This window comes from Cervus canadensis, chromosome 10 (assembly GCF_019320065.1).
Source record: "Cervus canadensis isolate Bull #8, Minnesota chromosome 10, ASM1932006v1, whole genome shotgun sequence".
NCBI classification, from domain to species: Eukaryota; Metazoa; Chordata; class Mammalia; order Artiodactyla; family Cervidae; genus Cervus; species Cervus canadensis.
Window position 1 is genome coordinate 2,807,860 of NC_057395.1, and position 19,095 is coordinate 2,826,954.

The 19,095-nt window shown below is 41.0% G+C and overlaps 1 protein-coding gene and 1 non-coding gene across 2 annotated transcripts in view; one reads left to right on the forward strand and one right to left on the reverse strand.

Moving 5' to 3' along the window:
• Positions 1–19,095, forward strand: part of CCDC3 (coiled-coil domain containing 3) — a 102,157-nt gene that overhangs the window by 12,335 nt on the left and 70,727 nt on the right. The window lies entirely within an intron of this gene.
• Positions 10,230–10,336, reverse strand: LOC122449116. The gene has a single exon (XR_006271918.1). It is a non-coding gene; the product is annotated as a U6 spliceosomal RNA (small nuclear RNA).

The following is a 19,095-nucleotide window of genomic DNA, read 5'->3' on the forward strand; positions in this document are numbered from 1 at the left end:
AATTTCCTTCTTTCCTGTGGCTGAATAATATTCCTTTGTGTGTATTAATATATATGCCACATTTTTGTTCATTTGTTGATGGATACAGGTTGTTTCCATGTCTTGGCTATTGTGATTAATGATTCAGTGAACATGGTACTGGTTTCTTACATGTACTGATGTCATTTGCATATATACTCAGAAGAGGGTTTTCTGGATGGTAGTTCTATTTTTAATATTTTGAGGACCCTGCATTTGGACTGTTGCCCATAATGACTATACCAGTTGCCATTCCAATCAACGATATGCAAGTGCTCTCTTTTCTCTATATCCTGCTAACACGTTATCTTTCATTTTTTGGATCGTAGCCATAGTAACAGGCTTCCGTGGTGGCTCAGACAGTAAAGAATCTGCCTGTAATGTCGGATACCTAGGTTCAATCCCTGGGTCCGGAAGATCCCTTGGAGCAGGAAACGGCTGCCCACTCCATTATTCTTGCCTGGAGAATTCCATGGAGAGAGAGGAGCCTGGTGGGTCACAAAGAGTCAGACACGACTGACTAACACACTTCCACACCCAGAGTAACAGGCATGAGGTGATACCCCATTATGGCTTTGGTTTGCATTTCCTTGATGATTTGCTAGTCATTTGTATGTCTGTTCAGAACCTTCACCTATTCTTAAACAATCAGATGGTTTTACTATTTATTTGTAAGACTTCCCTGAATATTTTGGACCAGATAGAAGGTTTTCAAATTATTTTCTCCCAAGCAGTAGGTCCCCCTTTTATTTTATTGTTTCCTTTGCTGCACAGGAGCTTTTTATTTTGGTGTAATCCAATTTATCAATTTTTGCTTCTGTTGCCTGTGCTTTTGGGGTCCTGTCTAGAAAATAATTGCTCATACCAGTGTCAAGAAGCAATTTTTCTTCTTTTTCTGTTCTCTAGTTTCAGGTCTTACCTGTAAGCCTTTACATTGAGTTAGTTTGTATATATAATGTGAAAATGTTAGTCACTTAGTCATGTCCCACTCTTTGTAACCCCAGGGACTGTAGCCCACCAGGATTCTCTGTCCATAGGGATTCTCCGGGCAAGAATAATGAAATGGGTAGCCATTCCCTTCTCCAGGGGATCTTCCCAACCCAGGGATCAAACCTGGGTCCCCTGCATTACAGCAGATTCTTTACGGTCTGAGCCAACAGGGAAGCCCTATATAGAGTGAAATAAGGGTCAAATTTCATTCATCTGCATGTGAATCCAGTTTTATGATTTGTTAAATGAATCTTCCCCATTTTATGTTCTTGGCATTTTACTGTAGATTATTTGACTGTGACTGTGTGGATTTATTTCTGGCGCTTGATTCTGTTCCCCTGGTCTTTGTCTTTAGGTCTGTACCATACTGTTTTAATTACTATACCTTTTAATATAACTTGAAATCAGGAACAGTGATGCCTCCAGCTTGGTTCTTTTTTCGTTTTGGCTAATAAAACCCAGCAATCCCACTGCTGGGCATACACACTGAGGAAACCAGAATTGAGAGACACATGTACCCCAATGTTCATTGCAGCACTGTTTACAACAGCCAGGACATGGAAGCAATCTAGATGTCCATCGGCAGATGAATGGATAAGAAAGCTGTGGTACATATACACAATGGAATATTACTCAGCTATTAAGAAGAACGCACTTGAATCAGTTCTAATGAGGTGGATTATACAGACTGAAGTAAGTCAGAAAGAAAAACACCAATACAGTATATTAACACATATATATATAATTTAGAAAGATGGTAACAATGACCCTATATGTGAGACAGCAAAAGAGACACAGATATAAACAACAGACTTCTGGACTCTGTGGGAGAAGGCGAGGGTGGGATGATTTGAGAGAACAGCATTGAAACATGTATATTACCATATGTGAAATAGATCACCAGTCCAAGTTTGATGCATCAAACAGGGCACTCAAAGCTGGTGCACTGGGGCGACCCAGAGGGACGGGGTGGGGAGGGAGGTCGGAGGAGGGTTCAGGATAGGGACACATGTACACCCATGGCCGATTCATGTCAATGTGTGGCAAAAACCACTACAATGTTTTAAAGTAATTAGCCTCCAATTAAAATAAATAAATAAATTTTTTAAAAAAAGGAAAAAGAGGGGGGGAGAAAAAGGACAACCTAGTTAAGCACCCATCACTTTTGCATCCTGGTTCCATGACCTACTAGTTCTGTCTCCTTGTGCAAGTCACTGAACTCTCTGGGCCTCTTTATCACTAAGTAAAGTTAATACACATGGGTGGTAAAAAAAAAAAAAAAAAAAGATTTCTTTGGCTATTCAGAATCTTTTGCAGTTCTACACAAATTTTTGAAATGTTTTTTCCCTTTCTATGATAAATGCCACTGAAATTTTAATAGCCATTGTTTTGAATCTCTAGATCACTGTGGGTAATATGGACATTTTTAGCAGTATTAGTTCTTCCAGTCCATAAATAGAGGACCTCTCCCCATTGATTTGTCTTTCTCATCAATCTTACAAAGTTTTTAGTGCATAGATCATTTACTTCCTTGATTAAATTTGTTTCTAGGTATTTTGTTCTCTTAGGTGCCATCATAGATGGGATTGTTTACTCATTTCCTTTTCAGATAGATTGTTGTTGGCGTAAACAAATACAACTGCTTTTGGGGTTTTTTTTTTGTCATGTTGATTTGTATCCTGAAGCTTTACTGGATTCATGTATTCTAAATTTGTGGTGTGTATGTGTAGTCTTTGGGGTTTTCTACATATAGAATCATGACATTTGCAAACAGAGGTAGTTTTCTTTTCTTTGTTCCAATTTAAATGCCTTTTATGTCTTTTTTTTTTTTTTGCCAGTACTTCCAATATTATGTTTAGTAGAATTGGCATGAATAGGAAAGCTTTCCGTTTTCCCCGTTGATAATGGTGTTAGCCATGGGTTTTTCATAAATGGCCTTTATTGTGTTGAGGAAATTTCTTTTATTCAGTTTTTATCATGAATAGGTGTTGAATTTTGTCAGGTGTTTTTTCTGCATATTGAGATGATCATGTTCAAATATTTCATTTTGTGAATATGCTATATATTACATTGATTTGTGTATGTTAAACCAACTTTCCTTCCCAGGGATAAATACCACTGGTCATGGTGTTTAATCTTTTTGATACATTGTTAAATCCAGTGTGCTAGTGTTATTAAGGAGTTTTACACCTATGTTTATCAGAGGTATTGGTCTGTAGTTTTCTATTCTTGCAGTGTCTTTGTCCAGCTATGATATCTGGTGAGTCTGCTGTCATTAAATGAGTTTGGATGTATTTCCTCTACTTTTACTTTTTGGAAGAGTTTAAGAAGCACTGGTGTTAATTCTTATTTGAATATTGGTAGAATTCAACTTTGAATCCATTTGATCCTAGGCTTTTCACTTTGGGGAGTTTTTTAAATTACTATTTGAATCTCTCTATTTGTTACTGATGTGTTGAGTTTTTCTATTTTTTTTTGTTTTAGTCTTAGCACTTTGTATGTTTCTCAAAATTTATCTATTTCTTCTAAGTTTTCCAATTTATAATTATTTATCAATAGTCCCTTATGATTATGCTTTTTTACTTTTGAGGTATCTGTTATAATGTCATTTTCATTTATGTTTTTCAGTTCTCTCTCTTCCCTTCTTAGTTTAGGTAAGGCTTTTTAAAAAATTAATTTATTTATTTAAACTGGAGGCCAATTACTTTACAATATTGTAGTGGTTTTTGCAGTACATTGACATGAATCAGCCATGGGTGTAAATGTGAGGCTTTATTGATTTTGTTTCTTTCTTTCAAAAAGTCAACTTACAATTCTTTTCTGTTATTTCCTAGTCTCTATTTGATTTATTTCTTATCTGATGTTTATTATTTCCTTCCTTCTGCTAACTTTGGGTTTAGTTCTTTTGTAGTTCCTTGAGGTATAAAGTTAAGTTGTTTATTAGAGATCTCTTATAATATAGGCATTTATCACTATAAACTTTTTTCTTAGTACTGCTTTTACTATATCCCTTAAGTTTTGGTATGTTGTGTTTTCATTTTCATTTGTTTCAAGATTTAAAAAAATCCCTTTTGATATCCTCTTTGATCCAAATGATGTACCCTCAAGAAGAGAGGGAGTTTTATTTCTCCCTTTCAAGTCTGTATGAATTTTTCTTATTGCACTGGCTAGGACTTCCTGTATGAGGTTGCATAGATCGATGAGCATGGACGACCTATCTTAAGTATGACATCATTAGTTTTTGTGTCAGCGGCTTTTAGCGGGTTAAGGAAATTTTCTTCTATTTCTGATTTGGTGAGAATTTTATTCATAAACTGAACTTAAATTTTGTGAGAAACTCTTTTAGCATCTGAGATCATCATGACATCTTTCTTTTACAGTTTGTAATTAAGTGCATGACATTGAATGTCAAGTGCTGAACTACCCTTAAATTCTCAAGATAAATCCTATTTTCATGTATTGATGGACTTTATTTGCTAATATTTTGTTGAGAATTTTTTTACACTTATGTTCATGAGAGGTATTTGTTTGTAGTTTTCTTTTAATAATAATAAAAAAGGGTATGAGGATAATATTAGCCTTCCAAAATGGCTTGGAAAGTGTTCTTTCCTGTTCTGTTTTATGGATGAGATTGTGTAGAATTGGTGGTGTTTGTTTCCTATTAAATGTTGGTGCATTAGTCTTCTGCGGACAAAAAAAAAAATCACATAGTGGGTGGCTTCAACAAGAGACATTTGTTCTCTCACAGTCCTGGGGGCCAGGAGTCCATGATGAGGGTGCTAGCAGAGTTGAGCTCCTTTGGGGTATCTGTGGCTTGGAGGTGGCTTCCCTCTTTCTGCCTCCTCACCTGGTCATCCCTCTGCATATGAATGTCCTTAGTGTCTCTCCATTTGTTCTAATTTCCCCTTCTCATAAGCACACCAGTCAGCTTGCATGGGGCTCACCCTAACAGGCTCATTTTAACTTGATGGCTGCTTTAAAGGCCCCATCTCCAGATACAGCCATATTCTGAGGTGCTGGGGGTTAGGACTCTAACAAATGAATTTTGGAGACACAATTCAGTCCATAACAGTCTGGTAAAATTTTATCAGTGGATAATTTGTACCAGGAGTCTTCTTTTGTTGGAAGGTTCTCTACTCATTCAGTTTCTTTAATCGAAGGGACCATTTAGGGTGTCTGCTCTGGCTGTGCTACCGCGGCAGTGCAGATCTGATACTAGAGTTGGCTGTGGTACAAAGCTGGGTGAGGAAAAAGAAAAAAAAAGCCGGGGACTTCCTCCATACTCTCCTGCACCCTGGAGCGCCTTTTCTTGATCTAGATAGAAATAGATTTCTTGCAGAGTTCCTTCTGCATAGTGATTCAGCCTGCTTTGATTCAGGTCCCATTGCCTCTAGCTGTTTAGTTTTCAGAGTCTTCAGGTAGTTGTTTTGTGCATTATGTGCACAGATTTTAACATAATCAATGGGAGTCATGGGCTCCATTCAGTTTCCTTCATCTTGACTTACTGGAAGTTGATGTTTCTATTTGACTGGGCCCATTGAGAACATCTGGTCAATCTTGCATGGAATGTATTATGGGGAGACAAAGAATGGTATTTATTTTCTGATGATCAAAAGCTAATAAGAATGGGGGAGGATAGCATTGAAACATGTATATTATCATATGTGAAACAGATCGCCAGTCCAGGTTCGATACATGAGACAGGGTTCTCAGGACTGGTGCACTGGGACGACCCTGAGGGATGGGATGGGGAGGGAGGTGGGAGGGGGGTTCAGGATGGGGGCACTTGTACACCCATGGCTGATTCATGCCAATGTATGGCAAAAACCACTACAATATTGTAAAGTAATTAGCCTCCAATTAAATAAATTAATTAAAAAAAAAAAGAATGAGGGGAGGAAGCAAATAGGATGGGAAAGAGGATCTGTCATTTTTAAAGTAAAATTTGAGCCCAGATGGGTCAAGAAAATCATAATTCAGTTCATCCATATCTTCCATAAAGTATAAAAGTACTTGGTTTAAAATGTCCCTGGAACTTTGCCTAGACAGTCTAGCTTACACATTATTTGTTTAAGAACAAAGATATCCCTTAGGGATGGAGGAGTATACGGTCAGTTGAATGAGTATTTGTGCACTTGTTAAGTGTAAGTTAAGGGCTTTTTCTGTATTTATTCTTCTTTGATACTACATCAAAACTGAAAAGTGATGCAGAATCTGAAACCTTATCAATGAGTTTTGTTGTATTCCTACATGAAAATCCAATAGTGTTTCTTGCCCTTTGAATGGGATTTTTAAATCCATGCATGATTTTGTAACACGATGAATTGACCATATGAAAAATACAGGTTCAGAGTTTTACAGATGTTGAAAATGTTGAGACTTTTAATTATACAGTATTAAAAAATCCATTTCATCAATATCACCATTGATCTTATCAGGAAAGTCTTGAAGCAGTGGAAAAATGTCAAGTATGCAGTGGCAAGTTTTCTAAAATTCTAGTTTTTGCTTTAAAGCTCAAGTTTTATCAGTGGCAAAAAATTTGCTATTTTTCCTTAACATGACAGGTCTACTTTATGCATTTTCAAGAAAATTTCTATCAAATACTCAAATCTAGAGTCTATCTGTCATTTGTCCTTTCAAATAAAAATAGTCTTTCACAAAGAAAGCCGCTAGTTCAGCTCAGAACTCAGTCACGGAGGTGCTTTGCCTTGAGACAGCCATTGTACTCTGAGCCCTCGAAGTGCTTTGTGTGATTCTGATTTCTTCAAAAGTGGCACGTGGGGCTGCTCTGCAATTGCAGTGTGTGGGCTTCTCATTGTGGTGGCCTCTCTTGTTGTAGAGCACAGGTTCTAGGGCGTACAGGCTTCGGTAGCTGTGGTTTGTGGGCGCTCAAGTGCAGCCTCAGTAGTTCGGGCTTAGTTGCCTTTTGCGGCCTGCGGGATCTTCCCAGACCAAGGGTCAAATCTGTGTCCCCTGCATTGGCAGATGGACCCTTAACCACTGAACCACCAGGGCAGCTCATCAAGGACATTCTGAAACTGCCTTTTTCTTTTCTGCCCACATCAGGCACTAAACAGTGTAATGACTATTCGTGTATTTGGTAGCTCTGCCTTGATTTGTACTAGGTGCCATTAGTTTTACTCACTTTTACTTTTGCAGCAACCGTGCAAATGTCAGCACAGTGACCCTGACGTCTTAGGTTATTCTGAAAATAGTTTTGATCTCATGGGCTCCCCTGAGAGGAACTCAGGATCCCCCAAGAATCTGCAGACTTTGTGAATCACTGCTCTTGACCAGCTCAGTGAAGGGAGACTGTGCCCACAAAACTCATGTTAATATTGGGCAAATCCATTCACCTCAATGGATCTTTATGCTTAAAATGTAATTAATATATGCTCAATAAATATTCTTGTTCTTAGAAATGAAATAATTTCATCTCTGGAAAATGATGGGGTTATATTTTATTTCTCTAAGGGTTCTGACAACACCGAACATAGTTCTGTTCTAATTATCACAGTTGAGTCAACTTTCACCCAGACAAGTCAAGGAAGGACCTGGGGTGGACAGTGATGGTGCTGGATGTGAGACCACGGTCTCCCAACTTCAGTTTGTGTTGTTTCTGGTCTCCATCCTGCCGACTCCCTGGGCTCTCCAAAGGTGAAAGATTTTCTTCTCATGGACTGTCATTTCCCTGACCCACTTCCTACCTGCTGTCCTTCTTCTATGCTGCTGGTCTGGTTTTGTTCTTTGATTATGCTGTTGGTACACACTTGTTTTTATGTGTGTGTGTGGCACTTGTTACAAATACCATTAAGTAATGATTTATGAAAAGACTGGTTTACTATCTACGTCCCCCACCTGGAAGGTAAACTCCTCCTTATTGGTGGTTGTCTTCCCAGAACCTCACAATCCCTCTCATGGTAGGCATGGGTACCGATATACCAGAAGGGGGTTGTGAAGTATCACATGAATGGTGCAGGCAGCAAAAGCTTTAGGGAGTTGGAGAAAGGAGGTGGTCAGTGAGGCATTGATTATTCTAGGAAGATTCTAGAGAAGCGAGGAGGCTTGATCTGGTTGATGATCTATAATACAGTTGACCCTTGAACAACACAGGTTTGACTGGCACAGGTCCATGTATGTGTAGATATTCTTCAGTAGTAAATAGAGTACCACACGATTCGTGGTTGGTTGAGTCTGCAGATACACGGGAACCGTGGATGCGGACGGCCGACTGTGTTACATGTGGATTAACCTCCATGTCGTTCAGGAGTCAGTGGTTTACTGTTTTCAGAGTCCTTTTGAGGTATCAAGGGTCATGTTACCAACTTATTCTCTACTTGAATGCTAGTAACATTTAGATTGCCATTTTAAAAAACCTGACAGGTCTTTTTATTAATTTTATTTTTAATAATTTATTTGGCTACTCTGGGTCTAGTTGTGGGACGTGGGCTCTTCCATCTTTGTCGCTGCATGTGGAATGTAAATCCCCGACCAGGGATTGAACCTGGGCCCTCTGCATTGGGAGCGCAGAGTCTTAGCCACTGGGCCACCCGGGAAGTTCCTAGATTACTGTTAATAGATCATTCATTTGACCAGAGAGAGGCAGGACTGTGCAGTAGGTAGAGTGGTGATCTTTTTCATTCATTTATTTATTCAGACCTTCACTGTACACATATTTATTATATACCTGCTATATGTCAGGCACTGGGAGTAAAAAAAGAAAGAGATAAGAGTTCCCTGCCTTCCTGGAACTTACACTGTGGTGGGATGAAGAAGAGATAGTCAATACATCAGTCGATAAGAAAAATATCAGATGATGAGGTGTTTGGCAAAGAATTAAGAGAGGGTGGTAACGGACAAGGAGGAACTGGTAACTAGAGTGAGGAGCTAAAACCTACACTGAAGTCTGAATGACATGGGGCTGGCCATACAAAGATCAGGTGCAAAGCATTCCAGGGAGAAGAACAAGCCAGTGCCGTTGTGCAGCCGAGACCTTGCTTGACATGCTTGAGGGATGGAAAGGTGCGAAGCGAGCATTACTGGTGGGGGAGAATGGAGTGAGTTTGTAGAGGTGAGCAGGAGTCAGACCATTCAGAGCTTTCTAAGCAAGTGTAAGAAGTTTAGAGCTTTGTGCTTTGGGGAGCCATGGAGGGGTGGTATGCTGTGAGTGATGCAGGCTGGGGCTGGGGGCCACGGTGGCGCTGCAGAGGAACAGCTGGGTTCAGGATACATTTGGAAGTGGGGCTCTTTCTGTGTTCTTCCAGCTGTTCCCTGATCGCAGTCTACTTTTCTTTCCCCACTTTTTTAAGATTTGTTTTGGATGTGGTCCATTTTTAAAGTCCTTATTGAATTTGTTACAAGCATTGCTGGTGTTTTTTATGCTCTGGCTTTATTGGCCATGAGGCATGTGAGATACTACTTCCCTGAACAGGTTTAAAACCTGCACCCCCTATATTGGAAGGGGGAATCTCAACCACGGGACCACCAGGGAAGTCCCTATTCCCCGTTTTAAAAGCCTTTTTTTGTCTTCTTCCTCATCTTGTAGGGCCTCAGCCACCCCCAAGGTGTTGGCTAAGTACCACATTTCCCGCGAAAGTATTTAAAAATACACAGTAGTGATTACGTGTGGAACATTATGTCTTGACTTTCATGTGCCTGTATGTACCCACTCTGCATCATGTCGCTCACAAGAGTGAGAATTAAAGATTTTGAGGCAGGACGCCCTTTATTCCATCTGCAGTGATTTTTGAGCGCTTCCTACGTCCTCAGCACTGTGTCATGTATTATGGAGAATATAGTAGAGGAAGACAACCTGGGGTCTGAACTGGAGCATCTAGTTAGAGATACAGTTAACCCGCATGGAAAGATGGATACAGCTGCTGGGGAAGTATTTGGATACCTGGAGAGAGATGCGTTTAGACAGGGAAGAGAATGAAGGGAAGCCCAGAGATGAGGATGAGGGTGTGTTAGGACAGCAAGAGCTGCATGTGAGGGGCTAGAGGGTGAGTGTGAGGACATGTGAGTTAGCCAGTCCATGCCAGAAGCTCTTGATTTGTTATCAAGTATGTGCAGTTCACACTAGAAGGAGAGGTTCTCTGACACATTGGAGAGGTGATGGTTTGTAGCTGTCAGGGTTAGGGTTATCGTTTCTTCTTTACTTCTGCCTTGAACTATAAGCTTTATTGAAACACAGCTGTTGCCTTTCTTTTTTTTTTTTTTTTTTAAATATGGAACGCTTCACGAATTTGCGTGTCATCCTTGCGCAGGGGTCATGCTAATCTTCTCTGTATCGTTCCAATTTTAGTATATGTGCTGCCGAAGCGAGCACTGCCTTTCTTAAAGTTAATTTTTATTAGAGTACAGTTGCTTTCCCATACTGGGTTAGTTGAATCAGCTATGCGTATGCATATATCCCTTCTTTTTTGGATTTCCTTCCCATTTCGGTCACCACAGAGCACTGAGTGGTGTTCCCTTCGGTATACAGTACATTGTCTTTAGTTATCTATTTTATGCATAGTATCAACAGCGTATATGTGTCAATTCCAATCTCCCAGTTCATCCCCACCCCACGCCCCATCCTCTTGGTATCCATCTGGTTGTTCTCTTGTCTGTGTCTCTTTTTCTGGTTTGCAAATAAGCCGTTACTTTTATACACTGACTAATACCCTATGTAGTTATTTAAAAAACACCCACAAACTTCTTATTTTGGAATAAATATAGATTCACTGGCAGTTGCAAAGAAATGGAGAGAAGTCTTTGGCACCCCCTTGCCCCTTCTTCCCCACTGAGCATCTTGGGTAACTAGGGCAATAGCAAATCCGGGTGATGACATGGGTAACATGCACAGAGCTGATTCAAATGCTGCCACTTAGGCATGCACTTGTGTTTGCAGCTTCATGTCACCGCCAACACAGTCATGACACAGAGCCATCCCGCTACCCCAGGCTCCCTAGTGCTGCTCCTTACAGCGCCACCTTCTCTGTTGCCCATTCCCAAACTTTGGCAGCCACTCACCTGTTCTCTATCTCCAGAGTTTTGTTATTTCAGTGGTTTCACAAGTAGAGCCATACTGGTTGTGGGACCTTTTGAGATTATATTCCTTCACTCAGAATAATCTCCCTGAGGTTAATCTAAGCTGTTGTATTTCTTTTTATTGCTGAGTAACGTTCTGTGTGACGGATAGACCATCATTTGGGTAATCTTTCACCACTGAAGGACATTGGATAGTTTTTAGTTATGAGCTGTAATGGAAAAGCTACTCTGAACACTGGTGTGTAGAATTTTATGTGGACAGAAGTTTTCATTTCTCTACAGTAGATGCCCAGAAGTGTGATAGGCTGGGTCATTTGTCGCTTTAAAAGAAACACTTGTCATTTTAAAAGAAGCTTGCAAGCTATTTTCCAAAGTGGCAAAATCATTTATATTCCAACCAACAGTGTATGAGTGATCAAGTTTTTTGCATAGTTGCCAGCATTTGCTATTATCACAACTTTTTGTTTGAGCCATTCTGATGGATGTGCTCTCACTGTTTAATTTTTTTTGAGATATAATTCACGTTCCATTCAGTTCAGTTCAGTCGCTCAGTCGTGTCCGACTCTTTGTGACCCCATGAACCGCAGCACGCCAGGCCTCCCTGTCCATCACCAACTCCCGGAGTTCACTCAAACTCGTGTCCATCGAGTCGGTGATGCCATTCAGCCATCTCATCCTCTGTGGTCCCCTTCTCCTCCTGCCCCCAATCCCTCCCAGCATCAGGGTCTTTTCCAATGAGTCAACTCTTTGCATGAGGTGGCCAAAGTATTGGAGTTTCAGCTTCAGCATCAGTCCTTCCAATGAACACCCAGAACTGATCTCCTTTAGGATGGACCGATTGGATCTCCTTGCAGTTCAAGGGACTCTCAAGAGTCTTCTCCAACACCATAGTTCAAAAGCATCGATTTTTCGGCGTTCCATTAAACTCTCCCTTTTAAGGTATATAATTCAGTGATTTTTAGTATATTCTCATGTAGGGTCAACCATCATCATTATCTGTATTTCCAAAGCATTTCATGCCTGGTAACGCAGAGCGCATTACCAGTCACTCCCAATTCAGCTGTCTTCCCAGCTCTTGGCAACCACTGATCTTCTGTCTCTATGGATTTTCCCATTCTAGACCCACCATGTAAATGAAATGTGATAATATATGGCCCTTTGTGACTGGCTTCTTTCACTTAGCATAGTATTTCCAGGGTTGATCCATGTTGTAATATGAATCAGTACTTCTTCCCTTTGTATGGCTAAACATTCTGTTGTATGAATACACTGCATTTTGTTTATCCATCAGTGAATGGATATCTGGGTTGTTTCCACTCTTTCCTGTTATAAACAATGTTTTTCACAACATTTATGTACAAGTATTTCTGCCTATGAGTGTTTTCTTTGGGATATTTTCCTAGGAGTTGAATCGCTAGGTCACATGGTAATTCTGCGTTTAGGCTTTTGAGGAACTGCCAAACTGCTTTTCAAAGCAGCTGCATCATTTTACCTTCCCACCGGCAGTATATGAGGGTTCTGGTTTCTCTACATCTTTGCCGACACTTGTATTTGTTTTATTGATTCTCGCCATCCTACTGGAAGTGAAGTGGTCTTACATTGTAGTTTTGATTTTTCGTTTCCCTGAGGACTGATGATTTTTGCATCTTCTTATGTGCTTATTGGCCATTTCTGTAGCTTCTTTGGAGAAATGCCTATTCAAGTCTTCCCCCTCCTTTTAACTTTCATTTTTTTTAAATTAAACTTTTAATTTTGTATTGGAGTATAGCTGATAAACAATGTTGTGGTAGTTTTAGGTGGACAGCAGAGGGACTCGTCCATACATAGACATGTACATGTACACGCTCCCCCAAACTCCCCTCCCATCCAGGTGTCTTGCCAAGTTTTAAATTCAGGTATCTTTTTAGTCTTGAGTTGTAACGGTTCCTTACATATTTTAGATGCTAGATTGTTATTAGATACATGAAATGCCAATGGTGTCTCCCATTCTGTGGGCTGGCTTTTGCCTGTGGTTTAGATTTGTGTTTCCCCAGTGACTGCTGATGTTGGTCATCATTTTGTCTGCATGTTTGCTGTGTGAACGGCCTCTTGGGTGAAATGTCCACATGTATCTTTGTGCGTGTTTGTCACATCTTCTTACTACGGCTGTGGCTGGAGACGTTTTCCTTGATTAGTCTTCACACTCCTCTTTGCAGCAGCAGTAGGATGGATCAGAGACAAAACTGTTAAGTGGCTTATATCTATAGCTTTTTTTAAATTGTGATTAAAAAACACATAACATGGAGTCTGCCCTCGACAAATAGGTGTACAGTGCAAATGTTAACTATATGCGTGTTGTTGTAAGCAGATTTCTAAAACTTTCACTTTGCACACACTGAAACTCTAGAACAAGCCCCTGGCAGCCACCATTCTGCTTTTCATTTCTATGAGTTTGGCTACTTTAGATACAGTAAATGAATAGAATCATGCATTATTTGCCTGTGACTGCCTTATTTCACTTAGCATAGTGTCTTCCAGGTTCATCCATGTTGTAGTATGTGACCATAGCCGTAGGGTTTTTAAAAATTTTATTGAAGTGTAGTCAATTTGCAATATCATGTTAATTCCTGCTGTACAGTGAAGTGATTCAGTTATGCATATATGTGTATATATACACATTCTTTTTCATATTCTTTTCTACTATGGTTTATCACAAGGTATAGACTGTAGTTCTCTGTGCCAAACAGTAGGACCTTGTTTATTCACTCTGTATATAATAGTTTGCATCTGCTAATCCCAAACTCCCAGTCCAGCCCTCCACCCCGCCCCTCAACAACCACAAGTCTGTTCTCTAAGTCTGTTTCTGCTTTGTAAATAAATTCACTTGTGTCTTATTTTAAATTTTTTAAAATTTATTTTTAATTATTTAATTTTTCCCCTGGATAAGGGATAGGCTACCTACTCCAGTATTCTTGGGCTTCCCTGGTGGCTTAGATGGGAAAGAATCGACCTGCAACGTGGGAGACCTGGGTTTGATCCCTGGGTTGGGAAGACCCCCAGGAGGAGGACATGGCAACCCACTCCAATATTTTTGCCTGGAGAATCCCCACGGACAGAGAAGCCTGGCGGGCTGCCGTCCATGGGGTCACAAAGAGTCAGACACGACTGAGCGACTAAGCATGCACAGCACAATTTATTTTGGGGCCCATGCCTCACGGCTTGTAGACTCTTTGTTCTCTAACCAGAGATTGAACCCAGGCCTCCAGTAGCGAGAGTGTGGAGTCCTAATGACTGTCAGGGAATTCCCCATTTGTGTTATGTTTTAGATTCCACATATATGTAATATCATATAGTGTTTGTCTTTCTCTTTCTGACTTGCTTCACTTAGTATGATAATCTCTAGGTCCATCCATGTTTTCAGAAATAGCATCATTTCATTCTTCTTTATGGCTGAGTAATATTCTGTTGTATATATGCACCACATCTTTTTTATCCATTCATCTCTTAATGGACATTTAGGTTGTTTTCACGGCTTGACTGTTGTGAATAGTGCTGCATAGCTGTAAGATTTTGATCCATGCTAGGTGAATACTCGGAGAAGGCAGTGGCAACCCACTCCAGTACTCTTGCCTGAAAAATCCCATGGATGGAAGAGCCTGGTAGGCTGTAGTCCACGGGGTCGCGAAGAGTCAGACACAACTGAGCGACTTCACTTTCACTTTCATGCATTGGAGAAGGAAATGGCAACCCACTCCAGTGTTCTTGCCTGGAGAATCCCAGGGATGGGGGAGCCTGGTGGGCTGCCGTCTATGGGGTCACACAGAGTCGGACACGACTGAAGCGACTTAGCAGTTTAGCAGGTGAGTATTCATTTTTATCTCATTAATAACTACATCATCTTACCATGACTCAGTTTCTCCATCAGGAAAATGGTCACAGTGGTATGGAACTTGGCTGTAATTAAACTCAGACCTTTGTGAATAATTAGTACTCAGACCTTTGTGAATAATTAGTACTCTGATCCTATGGACAGCCTCATAGATGGCAGATAGGCGCTTTTGCCAAGAAGTCAAAATCAGCAGGAGAATGTCCTCATTCTGTTTTTATAATTTTTTGCTTTATTTATTTGGCTGCACTGGGTCTTGGTTGCCTCATACGAACCCTTAGCTGTGGCATGTGGGATCCAGCGCCCTGAGCAGGGATTGCAGACACCCCGCATTGGGAGTGTGGAGTCCCAGTCACTGGACCACCAGGGAAGTCCTCTCATCCTGGTTTGTTGAAGAGGCTTCATTGAGTGGCCACATTTCTCTATTAATTTTTAATTTCTTTTCTTGCATAATGTTTATGCAAACTATTCCCAAACTATTCCAGAGTGTCTGAGCATACACATCCTGAAAAGGAAAGGATGGGGGGAACCAGTTAGGGGTTTGATTCTCATTAAAGGGGCTTCTGTGCCCCCAAAGAGGAGGACCCCTAAGCCAGCCTCCCCCTGACCCCAAGAAACAGCCAGTTCTCAGGGAGTTGCTATGGAAATGTGCTCTGGTACCAGGAGGCAGTGAAGTAAAGCATTCCAGGAGTCTTGGAGGCTAGGAAACGGACGTTTTGACGTCTGTTCCCAAAGTCTCCTGCAGTTGCTTTTTGCATTAAATTATTTCTCAATGTTTCATCGTTCCCCTGTGGACACGGAGGCTGAAGGTGTGGACTGTCACTTAGAGGCTTTACAAAGGTCAGGAGAGATCTGGAAGATTCTGGCCATCACACTGTGGTTTTTAAATAAGACAGAATGATCAATTTATACCCCTTCTTGTCTTAGAAGCAAAAAATCTGTCACCATCTGAACTCTCCCCATGGACATCTCAGCTCATGCAGCCTTCTCTTGGGAAGAGGGAATGTATCTTTGCCTTTGTCCTTTCTTCCTTCCCCACCCGCCCTCCTCCCTGTAGACTCTGATTCTGCAGCACCCCTCCCTGGGAGCTGACCAGAAGCGTCAGCTCTCACCTGTCTCAGCATGCACTGTGGTTTTGCTTTCTGGGGACGGATTTGGATGGTTAGGACAAACACTGCCTGGGAATCTTTGGCCAGAGGAGATTCCTCCGGTGTCCTCCATACTGCTCTGCTTCTCGCTCATCAGACCCTCAGGGATGCTGGCAAGCTTCAGTCCCCATGGCTGGTTTTCATCTTTCTTCCAGTTAAATCAGCTATGACACCTGGCAGAGCGCTGCTTCTCGTGGGGGCCGAGGCAGAGCCAGATGCTGCCAGCATGTTCTGGGGCCTGGTGTCCCTGGAGTGCATTCAAGGCCAATCCGTCTACTCTGCACAGACATGGGGAGAAGAATGTCAGTGCTGGAAAGGAGCTGAAAGTCATCTCATCAACCCCTTAATGCAACATCATGGAAGAATTTTATTGGAAACAAAGACCTGCCCCCAGCTATAGTTCTTAGCATGTGGCTGAGTGATGCTATTTTGACTTTAAATATAACAACTGTGATTTCAATGATAAAACTATTAAAAATATTAGTAGAAGCTAGCATAGGGTTCCAAAACTGTGAGGGCTCTGTCACAGCTTTGTACTAAAGCAAAATGGTAAGAAATATAGGTCAAAGGAAGTAAACCAATGCGTGCACGCGTACACACACACACACACACACGTAAAAAATGAGGGAAGGGCATTCTTGCACGGTGTCAAATGGCAACCCTGTCGGTGCTTTCTAAATCACTTCTGTTTATTTGCTTTGAGAAGAGTGTCCTCCCCCCTCCCATTTTCTTATCCTGTGTCCAGGGAGTAGGGTCAGTTTCTCAATTTTCTGGGAAAAGTCTGTGGTTGCATTGAAGACCGGGGTTAATCTCTGTGGGCTGTTTGTCTTTTTGTCTTTGTGTTCTCCCTGTGGACCTTGGCTGGCTCCCTACCTGGTACCCAAGCTTCCACCTTACCTCCTTCTCAGAGTCCCACTCTCCAGACCTCAGATATTTCTTCTCCCTCACCTGTCCTTTGCTGACCTGTGTTGTTTCATTCCAAGGCTCTGCTAGATACTTCAAGCTGATCCCAGAGGCTAATTGAAGGTAAAGTGGGAAAGGAGATTAGAGGCATTCCTTATTGCCTTTCCATAAACATTTACGTTTTAAAGCTTTAGATCCTTTAATTCTAAAATGAGTCAAGAGAACAGGGGAAAGACATGATAAAGGAAGGAGATTAAAAGGTATAAACAAGTAGGTATAAAATAAGATACAACTTGGAATACTCTGGTGGTCCAGACTCCCTACTTCCAATGCAGAGGGTGTGGGTTTGATCCTTGGTAGGGGAACTAAGATCCCACATGCCTCATGGTGTGGCCAAAAAATAAAAATATTAAAAACAAATTTAAAAAGCAAAATTAAAATAAGATACAAGGATGTAATGTACAGCATAGGGAATATTGCCAACATTTTATAATAATTTAAATGGAGTATAATCTATAAAAATGTTGAATCACTATGTCATAAATGTGAAACTAGTGCAGTGTTGTAAATCAACTATACTTCAATTGAAAAATAATGAGTGGTTATCAGAGAAATGCAAACCAAAACCACAATGAGGTACCATTACACGCCAGTCAGGATGGCTGCTATCCAAAAGTCTACAAGCAATAAATGCTGGAGACGGTGTGGAGAAAAGGGAACCCTCTTACACTGCTGGTGGGAATGCAAACTAGTACAGCCACTATGGAGAACAGTGTGGAGATTTCTTAAAAAACTGGAAATAGAACTGCCATATGACCCAGCAATCCCACTTCTGGGCATACACACTGAGGAAACCAGACCTGAAAGAGACACGTGCACCCCAGTGTTCATCGCAGCACTGTTTATAATAGCCAGGACATGGAAGCAACCTAGATGCCCATCAGCAGACGAATGGATAAGGAAGCTGTGGTACATATACACCATGGAATATTACTCAGCCATTAAAAAGAATTCATTTGAATCAGTTCTAATGAGATGGATGAAACTGGAGCCCATTATACAGAGTGAAGTAAGCCAGAAAGATAAAGAACATTACAGCATACTAACACATATATATGGAATTTAGAAAGATGGTAATGATAACCCTATATGCAAAACAGAAAAAGAGACACAGATGTACAGAATAGACTTTTGGACTCTGTGGGAGAAGGCGAGGGTGGGATGTTTAGAGAGAACAGCATCGAAACATGTATATTATCTATGGTGAAACAGGTCACCAGCCCAGGTTGGATGCATGAGACAAGTGCTCGGGCCTGGTGCACTGGGAAGACCCAGAGGGATTGGGTGGAGGGGGAGGTGGGAGGGGGGATCGGGATGGGGAATACATGTAAATCCATGGCTGATTCATGTCAGTGTATGACAAAAACCACTACAATATTGTAAAGTAGTTAGCCTCCAACTAATAAAAATAAATGAAAAAAAAAAAAAAAAGAAAAAATAATGAGTGGAACAGGCCACTCAAGGAAGAATGGGAAAGTAGCTTTTCTTTTCTGGACATTACATTGGTCAGTCAGATCACACAGTTGATACCATCCAGACACTGGCCATGCCTACATCTGGGCCGTAGTTCATTCCTCTGTCCAGTTGTTAATCCTGCTTTATTCCAGATGTGTCTTTTATAAGCTTTTATCTGTACATCAGGTCGTAAGTTACTAATGGAAAGGAATCCTCTCTCTTAAATCCAATTATTTTTGTGAACAATAGGAACTTAATGTATATCTGTTAACAATGGAATATTAATACACCAGAAGGAGTCAGCAGTAAGTCTTTACTAGTTTAGGATACCACTTTCAAGGGTGATTGGAACAGCCCTGTGAGGGCTTGGATTCTGCGTTATGAGAAACACCAATTAACCGAAAGCTTTAAGCAAAGGTCATTTCTTCCCCCCTTAGCTAATTCACATGGCAAATATGTTGCGTTCACAGCTGGAACTGAATGCTTTCTGGAGAGACCTGCCCAAGGAAATGAGCTTGAGAAGCTGTCATTGTCAGCATTGTGATCAGCTCGCTGACTCTGCAGAGGCGGCAGGTCTGGTCTTTTCCCTTGAAAAACTTCAACAGTGCTGGTGTCTACAGGCAT